Below are 12568 nucleotides of genomic sequence, written 5' to 3'. Positions count from 1 at the left end.
GCCGCCGCCGCTGCCGCTCCCTAGACCGCCTCCTCTTCCCATGGCTGCGCCCTGCTTGGCAGCTCTCGGGCTGTCAGGCTTGGGGAGGAGGGAGGGGGCGGGGTGAAACGGGAAGGGAGGATGGGAGGGGAGGGGAGGGGTGGGAAAAGGCGGCCCACGTTCACCAAGGGTCACGCCGGGCCCGGCCCGCGGTCCCCTGGATCTGGGCTGCCAAAGCCAAAGGAAGCGAGAGTTCGCTGAGGCCAGTTCGAGACCCGCTGCGGAGCGGCAGAGCGCTGCAGGGGCCACGCATTCCGAGGAGCTGGGATGAAGCCTTCCCCGGGAGGAGTTGGAGTTGGTGCGTGTCACTCTCATCTGGGCTGCGCGGCTCCTCCTAGAGGAAAATATTGGTAGTTGCGGGACACTTCCTTCCTCTCCACCCGCCCCTGTTCCCCCAAAGAAGGCAGGACCTAGAAGAGTTTAAGAGCATTCAACACATCCAAAGGAATATTTAGAGAAAAGTTCGCTTCCTACAGGGATGGGAAGAAAATCCAGCAAGAGAGTTGGAAAACGTGATGAGCCCACCAAAGATGCCCTGTTCACTTGCCCTCCATTTCTAAATTCACTCAGTATAAAGATAGTTTTCGGAAGGGCCTAATGTTAGAGGTTTTAAAAATGGAGAAATTAGGTAATTTATCAAGGACGCGTGGCATGTGAGTAGAGAGGTATATCTAACAGCCAGAACACAGGACTGCAGGGAGAGCAGGTACAGTCTCTCAGCCTGAGGCTTGTCCTCCTGTGTGACCTAGGGAAAGGATTTTAAGTGCCTCTCCCTGAACACAATTTATCTGTCGAATACTTGCCCTGTCTACCTAATCCCGTTGTTGGAAAAATAAAGCTAGACAAGAAATTGTCAAAGTGCTTCAGAAAGTCAAAGAATGTCATTGTGCTAAGAATGTCATTTTCATGAAGTGTCAAACACTCAGTCACCACATGCTTTTCTATGCAGAGAGTACAAAAGTCCAGCTCCAGGCTGTCTCAGATCTGAAGGAACAGCTAGTCACAGGATCTTTTTACTATTTACTTTTTACTAACAGCCAGTTGTGACATCACTTATCTATAAACTTCTAACAGCTTTGGCTTCCTAAAAGACATTTGGGTTTTTTTTGTTTTTTTTAAAAGAAAACTTCCATACTTAAAGCCAAGTTTATACTCAGAAAAGTTTAAACAGCAATTTAAAGGAACTAAGCTTCTTAGCATTAGAATAGAAGATCCATAGAGCATTGAAGCCCTACACTGGGTGCCAGGACTTGGCAAGAAACTCTCTTCCTTAGACAAAGGATGAGTACCAAAGAACCTGGAATTAATGAAGGAAGAAAAATTCTGGAAGAGATACATTTCACCACTGTTCTGCCCCCAAAAGGCTGTAGGTAGCTATTTAGTTTGAACTGGAATTGTTCTATCTCACCTACATTTAGGTGGCCTTTCTTAAGATTCTTTCCCCAGTCCCTGGTTTCTAGGGTTCCACGCTTTGCTGGAGCAATAGGGGTGTTTACTGGTGTCTGGAGGCTTTTAAAGGGGGAGTTTCCTATATAGGGGAACTTGAGAAAGAAAATGATGAGGGCACATTTGGACAAAACTCCTGCTGAGTAGTCCATACATGCCATGTTGGTTGAAAGGGCAGTGCTAGAAGGAATGATGACCAGGTGGTCCTCAAATGCTGACCCCACTCCAGTCTGTGCCATGACCTTCCCAGTTGGTCCTTCGGATTTTGCCACAAGCAACCTCTCACTTCATATCCTCTCTGTGCCTTTTCCTGCTTTGTCCTTCCCCTTCCAGAGCCCAGGAAGCTGAATCTAATCTAGCAGTTATCAAATAGACTCATGAAAGCTTTTCTAAGTTCTATTGTATATACCCTGAGATGACTTCAGGGGCATGCTTTTAAAAAAGGAATGACTACCTTTTTTTCTCTGTGTTCAAATGCTGTCACCGTTCTGTGACACATGAAAACAGACTGTTGTGGCTGCTGTATTGCATTTGGTAGAAAGCTTCAGAAGAGATACACTGTTTAATGTATATTATTAGGAAAGCAGATACAAACTTATAACTTCCATTCAGAACACTGTTTATTTTTAAACCCCACAAGTTTCCTCAGTTGCATATATGACCATATACAAACCATAGTAGTACTTACCTTCAACAGGGGGAAATGCATTAGGTATTGAGTAACTTGTTATAAGTTAAGGCATGCCTGAACGCATTTACTTTGTGATAAGTGAAACTGCGTTTGCCTTTCACTCAGTCAGGAATATCTTTGTCCACCTAGAGAAATCTTCCTTAACCTTCAAGTTCCAGCACAACCAGTCTCTCTGAACTCTTCCTGACTCTTTGCAGAGGTGGAATTGATTTATTCTTTTCATATCTGTGGCCTCACAGGCCTTTATGTTTACATGTGTTAAATATTGCAGGTTTTGTTGATGAATCTGTTTTTCTCATTATCAGATTCCTAAGGGGAAAACAATATGTTCTTAATGTTTGTACTTGTAATATCTAGGTCAATGCTCAGCAAACGGTAGGCTGCCCAATAAATGTTTAATCAAATCAACTGAAAATATATATCTCCCACATTTCATATCTCAAACACAGATCTGTTCACAGAGTATCCCCACTTGGATGTCTTAGAGACTTCTCAAACCAAGTATGTCCTCATCTGAGCTCTGATTCTTTCTCCCCAGGTACATACCAATCACAGCTGGGGACCTCTCCAGCTCAGTAGATGATAACTACTTCCTACCAGTTATTCTGACCACAAAATTTTTAAGTCATCCTTACCTCTTCTCTCTCACTCTCCAAGTATCAATCTGAACAAGTTCAGAATCTGTCCACTTCTTGGATGGGTCAAGAACAAAACTGACCATCAGAATCTCACCTGAACCACTGCAATGCCCTCCTCACTCAACTGTTCTCTCTACTTCAACAACGCCCCACTCCCCTCTCCACCAACCAAAAATCTAGTCTAAACTGGGCTGCCAAAGGGATTCTATTAAAAATTAAGTAACATGTGACATTTCTCTAGCCAAACTCTCCAGTGGTTCCTCGAGTGAATTAGAGTAAAACTGAAAGTGGCACACGAGACCCTATCTGAGCTGTGTACTTCTGTGCTCCATCTTGTCCCCTCATTCAGTCACCCATTCCATTCCAGGCACACTGGCCTTCTTACTGTCTCTTAAATGGACAGGCACATTCCTTGGAGCCTTTGTATTAGCTCTTTCCCCTATTTTATGTTCTCTTTTCTGGATATCCATTTTCTTCCTCCTTTATTTCATTTAAGTCTTCGCTCAGATATTATCTTGTCATTGAGTCCTATCTTACCCATCCTATTTTACCTACTACAGTTAACCCTTCTCCACCCTCACACATCCCCTTTATAGTCTGAGTGAAAATATAGACCACATTCTAGAGACAATGGAAACAATTATAACATAATTCAGGCTATGTATACTCAAGTGCATATGTTTAGGTCAGGTTATTTTCTCCCTAACCATATTACTCCACAGTATAAACTCCCTAACCTACAGTTATATGGGACTAGGACCTTGCTTTGGTCACTGTTTTACTATAAAATGACAAAGTTTTTTTTTTCTAAACAAAAGAAAGAAACCAAAATACTTGAAGTAATTGCTTCATTTTATAGTATTTGTAGTTAAATAACAGAAAACCATCAGGAGACTTAGAGTCCTGTGTGGGTCATCTGTGACTTTGGGTAAGCCATTTATTAATCTCACAATGACTCAATTACTTGGCCTATTGAACGAGTGGGTTGCTAAGATCATTCCAGCTTTACTATTACTAGATTGATATCTATGGCGGTTAATTTTATGTGTCAGATTTGCTAGGCAACAGAACCCAGATATTTTGTCAATATTATTCTAGTTGTTTCTGTGATGGTATTTTAAAGAACAAATTAGCATTTAAGTTAGTAGACTTCAAATAAAAGAGATTACTCTAAATAATGTCAGTGGACCTCATCCAATCAGTTGAAGGCCTTAATAGAAAAATACCAATTCCTCCAAAGCAGAGGAAATTCTGTCAGCAGATGGACTTGGGACTCAAAGTGCAGCATCAACTCTTCCCTGGATCTCTAGCCTGCTGGTTCACTCTGCAATTTTGGAATTTACAACTTCTGCAATTGCATGAATCAATTTTTAAATTTTTTCTTGGCGTGTGTGTGTGTATGCACATACAAATATGCATATATACATATATATACATCTCACATATATACACATTCATCATATACATTTTATATCATATCAGGATTAATATATTGCTTAAATTATTAAGATTCTAAAATTAAGATATACTTGGATTAAAGTATTTTTAATGTGTGTATATATGTGTGTGTGTATATGAAAATGAAAGTAATATATATTACTTTCATTCACACAGCAAATGTTGAAGCCCTACATTGTGACTGACCTGGTTCTAGAACTTAGGATGCCACAGGAAACAAAACTTTCATGACATACCTGCAAAGACACTGCCCTTATGAGGTTTGCATTCCAATTGGGAGACACAATGAGCCATAAACACAATAAATAAGGAAATCATTAAAGTGCTCATTAAAGAAAGCTGTATAGGATCAGGGGCTCAGGAATGTCAGGTGACAGTTATATAAATACTGGGAATTCCCTTCTTCCCCAGGACTTTGCATGTCATGGAATTGAGCATGTGATGGTTTCAAATGCATCAGAAGAAATCCTTTATCAGGATGGTCTCTCCACCCTGCGCCCCAGCCCCATTCCACAGAAGCATTAGTTTAGAGAAAGGGAAGGGAAACAAGAGAAGAAAAGGAACTTAGTGGAGTATTGTTTCCCACTGCTATTGAAAGGTGATAGGGAAACACTATTTCATGATCAGGATTCTTAATCAAGACATAGGAAGGAGACTAAAGCTCCCAGAGCCAGACTAAAGCTTCAAGTAACCATTTATAAGAATTTTTTAAAACAGGTATGTCAAGCTATAGATCATAAACTCAAAGGAATAAACAAAACTGATTGCCTTGACTCTCTTTAGTGGATTCAGAGATACCACAGAAAAGTTCTGGGCCTGGAAGATGTCAGACCATGGACAGCCATGTGGTGAAAGGAAATAAGAATGGTCTCAAAAGGGACATACGAATGAAAATTTAAAAATTTAAATTCTAAATTTAAAAATTTTAAATGATGTGCAGAAATTTTTGAGGGGGTAGGGGAGGTATCAGACTATTTCTTCTGTTCCTCCACCTAGTGCAAAAGCCTGTTTTTATAAAATATCCAGCTTCTGCCTGGGTAATTATACTGTTAAGTAGCCCAACCCCTTTACTGGGAAGCTTTTTCCATTCTGTGATTGTGCTGTTTGTTACAAGTACTTTAGCTCAAATCTGCTGCCCTATTTTTTTATACCAGGTTCTAGCTCTAAAGCTCATAGGGAAAGAATTATAAATTTAAATCTATTTTTTTCACAAGACACACAATTTATTATTTTTTCCCTCATGTCACACTGCCAGTTACCTCTTCTCCAGGCCCAGCCTGTGCAGGTCTTTCCACTGCTTCTCATGTGATTGCTTCTCAGACCCTACACCATGCTGGAGCCCCATCTTAGTGTGTGTTCCAGTTCATCAAACCCATTCATAAATTGTGGTTCCCAGAATCAAAATCAGTTCCACTGTGACCATAAAAGAGCTTCCAGTTATGGAAGTAGCAGGATCCCTGGAGTCTGGTAGATGTGGTAACAACCCCAGTGCCAAACAATCTGAGCCTGTCCCTCAGCCTACACTTTCGACTCCTTTACCTTTTTATTTTTGACCTTTTCCTTCTTTTTATCACATGTTATTTTATTCTTTGCTTCTATTCTCTTTATTTTTTAAATGTTTTTATTAGTGCATTATAATTATAAATAGTAGTGGGATTTGTTTTGACATAATCATACATGCATGTAATATAATTTGCTCCATTTCAGTCCTCTATACTTCCTTTTTCCTTCCCCTCCTCCCTCTACCTGTTCTCCTTCCCCCTGCTCTACTGGTCTTCCTTCTATTTATTTATTAATTGGTGTCTTATAGATATACAGAGAGGTGAAATTCACAATTCACTGTGGTATATTCATAATGTGCATAGTAGCATGATTTGGTCAAATCCACAGTTGCTCCCTTTTCCCATCCTTATTTCTTCTCTCTCTAATCCCTTCCTCAATCCCACTGATCTTCCTTCTATTTTCATGGGATTCTCTCCTTCTTTTTTTTCTGATTTTGTTCTAGCTTCCACATAGAAGAGAAAACATGCAACACTTGACTTTCTGAGTCTGGCTTATTTCACTTAGACTGATGTTCTCCTGTTCCATCTATTTACCAGAAAACACCATAATTTCATTCTTTATGGCTGAGTAAAACCCTTTTGTGTATATATGCCACATTTTCTTTATCCATTAACTGTTCAATGGGCACCTGGGGTAGTTCCATAACTTTGAACATCCTTAGCAATAAGGGAAATGAAAATGAGAACTACATTGAGATTTTATCTCACTCCAGTTGGAAAGGCAATCATCAAGAATATAAGCAATAATAAATGCTTATATTTAAGGCGAGGATATGGAGGAAAGGTACACTCATATATTGTTGGAGGGACTGCAAATTAGTTGTATGCAGATTTCTCAAAACTCTAGGAATGGACCCACCATTTGACCCAGCTATCCCACTCCTTGGTATTTATACAAACAAATGAAAGTCAGCATCCTATAGTGACACAAGCAACTCAAAGTTTATTCTCTTTATTTTAGAAAGTTGTAGGAATATAAAAGCCAAAAGAACGTAATTGAGAAAGAAATTTGTTCAGAGATGAAAAAGTTTCTGATAGCACTTACTTTTCAAAGAAATTGGCACACAGACTATTTCACATTACTAAGTAAATTCTCAATGTAATTTTCTCATCAGACACGAGGGCATCATGGACATCCCAGAAGAACAACATTTTGAGTGAGCATAAAAGAAAACAGGCTGTCCACCCAGTGAGGGCATGAGCTACTGGAGAATTTGCGACTGCAAAAACCCATAGGTAGGGCAAGGGCTATATTGAGGAGAGGGAAGGCTAGCAGAGTAATAAAACTTTTTCCAAGGCCCCTGGCCCTTTGTACTTTCTGAATCAGGTGTAAGGTATAGACATCTTCCTTAATGAAACTGTGATATCTTTAGTAAAAGAAGTGAGAAGCTAAATAAAATAGGTTTCCATTCTTGTAGATAAAAATAAACCAGATTGTTGAAATTATTTTTGCCTCATAAAATTTATCATTTTTTTCTAACAACACTATACAAAATTGCAATAACAATCACATAAGCGATATCCTTTTTTTTTTCCTTCACAGCAGTCCTGTGAAGAAGATGCAGTTATCTTCTCTTTTTAAGTGAGGAATCTGGCTAAGAGATGCAAACTGATTGGACTGTCATAAAAGAAGATGGATACTGGGACTAGAAGGGGATCCAGAAACTTCCTGTACCAGGTCCATTCTTTGGATTTCCCCACCAGCCTCTCCAGAAATCCATACTTACACTGTGTCCATCTTGTGTTTTGAAGCCACCAACCTTCTAATCTATACTTGTGGCAAGATCTTTAAAATTGTGCTCCAATTTCAGCAGTACTATTCCTTTGGATGAATGGGATGTGTGAACCTCTGTCTGGCTTGAGCTCCGTCTTTAGACCACTGTCTGAGTTTCTCAGGATTTGGAGTTTGCAGCCTAAATATCTCGGAGTGCCAGGGGTGGGGAAAGGAAGGTTGACTAGAGTTTGCACATGTGCAGGAAACCCTCACTTGGTATAGGGGAATCAGGGGTAGGAAGAGAAGTGACAATTATTGGAGGCTGAGAAAAACTAATTCCTGGATCTGCCTGTATCACCACTGTCTGGTGCAAAGCTTTGAGACATCTGAGAAATCTGAATTGAAACTTTTCCTTCAAGGCCATTATGAATATATATTTCTCAAGGTAAGAGGATAGAATACATTCTACCAAACAATTAGTTAGCTCAAAAATAACTTAAAGACTCAGATTTATGTATGTGAGTTCCATTTGTCCCTGGCTCTGAACCCCACAAATATGAGAGTTGTACCTCCATATAATGCATTGGACTCAAAATGAAATGGACTTTACTTTCTTTTCCCTATTTCTCCTCCTCCACCATTCTTGTCTCTTGAATGGGGGCATGACTGGAGGACAGCCAACTCAGAATGTCTCTGGCAGGAGCCTGAGGGCATTATTTATTGTGTGATCATGTGTGGAGACAGGTTGGAAGGAGCATTGATATAAGAACACTTTGGATAGATGATCCATAGTTTCTTTTCAATTGAGGAGCCCTGTGTAAAATTTAACAAAGTTCTTAGCAAATGCTTATGGAAAATAATTTTCTTTTCTTTTTTTATTTTATTTTTGCAGTACTGGATACTGAACTCAGGGCCTCATATATGCCAGGCAAACACTCCACCCCTGAGCTACATTCCCAGACCTTGAATTTCATCTTTGAGGCAATCTGGTATTCACTATTGAAAATAAAACTAAAAGAAAATCAATAAACTATGAGATATACTTGAAACATCTATTCAGAAAACCTGATAGCAAAAAGCGTGCTATTAATTGGTATTAGGATATATTCCAATTTTGATTATTACCAACAGTTCTGCTATGGACATTCTGATACATGTTTTTTATTGTCCTTTCATATACATTTATATTGCTATATGTGACCCAACACTGTTTGCTCAAAAGAAGTTGCATGAATTTGCACTTCTGCCAGCAGTGTATGACAGTTCTGTTTACATTCTCACCAACTCCTGGTATTTTTAATTTTTAAAAAAATTGTTTTAGTCATTCTGATGCCTGTTGAATAGTACCATGTTGTGGTTAAAGTGACATTTCTCTGATGTCTAGGAAACTTGACTGCCTTTTCATTTTTATTGGTCATTTGGATATCCTTCTGGTGCCTATTCAACACTTCTCCATTGAATACATATTTATGCATTGCACATACATACACGCACTTATATGAATATTTATTATTTTAATTATCTGGAAAATTACATTAAACTATTAGCTATGATTTCTTCCAGAAAGTGAAAACTTTTGTAAAGCGGGAGGATGATAAAGTATATAAGAGTAAAAGGACTTTTACCTTTCTTTCACATTCTAGTTTTTATTTTATGTCAGAAATCATAAATCCTCAATATGTTTTTTAAAAAATCTCTCTATACATGATTATAAGTATTAATATGTCATAAAAATTCTATTTTAGGAAGTGCTTGAATAACAAATTACTGTAATAGATTCTATATATAATTCACTTTACAATAATTTGATTCACAAACAACATTCTAGAAACATGTTCACTGTGTGTGAAATGAGGTACCACATTGAATTAATTAATTTTATTTAATAAAAAGCATAGATAAAACCAATGAATAGTAATCACTTGATTTCTATCAACCTGGTAATTTTGAAAACCAACATATTATGCTAGAATTTTTATTTTCATCTATTTTACTACTTACTTACTTTATTTATCTACCTATTGATTATTTCTTTAATTCCCTTTATTCTAAAAGAGGCTTTTAGGTGGATTTTTGAGAAAAGTATAAGACAAAAAGATGCATAAGTAGAACAGATGAGGAAATGAGAATAAAAGGAAAATAGGGCCAAGTGCAGTGGCGCATGCCTGTAATCCCAGCAGCTCAGGAGGTTGAAACAGGAGGATCATGAGTTCAAAGCCAGCCTCAGCAAAAGCGAGGTGCTAAGCAACTCAGGAAGATCTGTCTCTAAATAAAATATAAAATAGGGCTGGAGATGTGGCTCAGTGGTCAAGTGCCTCTGAACTCAAATTCAATTCCTGGTACCTCCCCCACCCCACCCCCCTACAAAAAAAAATGGAAAATAAGATATAAGACAAAGACAAAGAGCAGGGATAATCAGCTCTTGAATTTATATCATAATGCCCTGTTTATTTGCTAAAAGTGGGCTACAATTTGACGCTGAGCTTCTTGGTGACTATAACAAATAAGAAAACATGATCCTCTTTGCAGTATCCATTGTCCACATTGCCCATCAGGTGCAGTACAAGTTGTCTAGATTGCGTATTTTTCTGAAACCAATACATTCATGAAATTATTTTTGGAAGTCATCATATGGGAGCTTGAGTAGGTGGTCAGGAAGATGTAGCAGTGATAACTGTCCCTTCGGGGCCCTCTCTACTTCTAAACGTTCTCATGAAGATTCCCGAATGAGGAAATGCTACCAGAAATTAGAGACAATCTCACATTAACCTTTAACTGCTTTTTAACTCAAAACCACTGGTGACACTTAATCTTAAGTAAGATAACCACAGAACGTTTTTGTTCAAAAGCTATTTGTACAATTTTCAATTTAATAATATCTTATATTTGAGAATTTGGCATTTAAATATTTAATTAGATTCATAGTTAATGATGGTTTTAAGAGTTTTGTGGACCCCTGGGTTTGAACAAAATGCGTCTAGATGAACAGAAACCAAAATAAAGAAAATATGTTAGATTTTTTATAATTCCCAGATTTTCTGAGATTACTTAAAGTAAAAGATTGAGTACTGCATTATCTGGGGTTTTAGTGGAAATATATCAACTGTTACACTTGTGTTTATGACTCACAAAAGAGCGAATAAACAATTTGACCACACTTGCATGCCTTATGCATGACAAATATTGATTCAAAACTAAAACCTATCAAAACACAATTAAGGCCCTGTTATTTGCCCTGTAGATCATTCTGAAAATAAATTTACAGGAATAAACAGCATTTGTAAATTTAAATTGTTGAAAGTGGCCATAACAGAACTGGTGAACTAAGCAACTTGATTTTTTTCTGTGGCCTGTATCACGGTTATCGAAGGTTTCCCTGCTAAAGTTCTCCACTATCCCCTCATGCTGCTCTACCATAAATTTATCCTTTTAAGCATAAAATTCTAATCCTAGAATCGCTTCTTTTATTCAAGATTTGGCTCAAAGAATGAACTTTTCAAAATTCAAACATGTATTTGTGATAAACAACACATTCATTTATTGCAATCTACTTATATATTCACAAAGATGAATAAGTGGTTAGACATTTTAAAAACAGAGCACTTGTCTCATTTTTGTTTTTCCCCAAAATTTTCATAGAATGATGGTGAATGTATGATTAGTAACATTTAAAAAAGGCATTTGTAAGTATATGTGAAAATTCTAATTCTTCACATGCTCTGACCCATCAATTCCACTCCTGGGATCTCCTGCAGTGAGATTTACCTGAGTACAAAAACATATGAACAAAGATATTTATTTCAGCTTGAATGGTAATATGAGAAGATGGATCACAATCATGGATCACAATCATGGATCACTTAAAATTTGATAAAATAGAGTATGCAACTATTAAAAGAATAAAGTAGACAAGTATTCACAGATATAGGTTGCAGTCAATGACATTATTAAATAAAAACAGTTGCAGAAAAATATTTGAATTACAAACCAACTTCCATAAAGATGAAAAGCAAAAGAACTACTTCCCCCTAGGAATGAAATGGGGGTAGAAGGAGATGGAAAAGGTAAATGTTCACTCTATTTTACAGTACAGTTTCTTGTATGGTTTGATTTTTATTTCCAAGGAATACATAAAGCTTTATAAATTTATTCTTTCTATCATTTTGTTGGATTTTTTTCAGTGACAAAGACAACTTTAATTTTTTAAAAACAAAATGTTTATAAAGATGAAACTAATGCATCAGTTTAAGAAGCAGGTAGTTGAGTGTGTGATTAAAAGAGCCAAATGAAAGTCAACTGGCTGCCTGCTTTATGTACTGTTTTCTTGGGCTACAGAGCGAAGCTGTGTAGTCCAAGAGCTAGGGTAGACAAAATCCTGAAGCAATCTGAGGCTGAAAGATAACTTACATTAATATGACACAGCAATAGATTAAAGAGGCTTTCTTTCAACAAGAATTGTTTACATAAAAATTTGTCATTGTCATTCATCCAAATTTCTTGAGATGTCCTAATATGATGAAAGCAAAAGTGAGTCTGAGAGAGTGGTAGTTGTGTTAAAATCTCCACAAGGCCTCTTTCAGGTTCATATAGACTGAACTGATTGAGCCACCTTGGGGAAAGGGAGAGTTCAAAGTGGAGTAAAGCTGGCAGCTCTTCCAACTTCCACTGTAGATTGATTTTTTTTTTTCATTTCTCATGAATACTGGCACTCGGGCTGGGTTCCTGGAAGGTATTATCTCAGCATAAGTCAGGGAGGAGTTGTCAGAATCCTTGGCACATTCTACGTGAAGGATGGATTACGCCATCCTAGTAAAAAGTTGAGCTCAGGAGGCAACCTACACTTTGTTGCTTCACCTGGGCACCGGATTCATAGAGGAACAACTCTATGAATGGAAATGGGGATACAAAATCTGAGAATGAAATGCTTCATTATCTTATAGATTCTGTCCAAATGAAAAGTTTTAGTTGGAAGCTCAAAGTGATTCTTTTAAAATGTAAGTTCTAGATATGCCAGTCAGGA

This window comes from Marmota monax, unplaced genomic scaffold (genome assembly GCF_021218885.2).
Source record: "Marmota monax isolate L192 unplaced genomic scaffold, Marmota_monax_Labrador192_F-V1.1 WCK01_AAM20220418_F8-fsc00120, whole genome shotgun sequence".
NCBI classification, from domain to species: domain Eukaryota; kingdom Metazoa; phylum Chordata; class Mammalia; order Rodentia; family Sciuridae; genus Marmota; species Marmota monax.
This window is presented reverse-complemented; position numbering follows the sequence as displayed.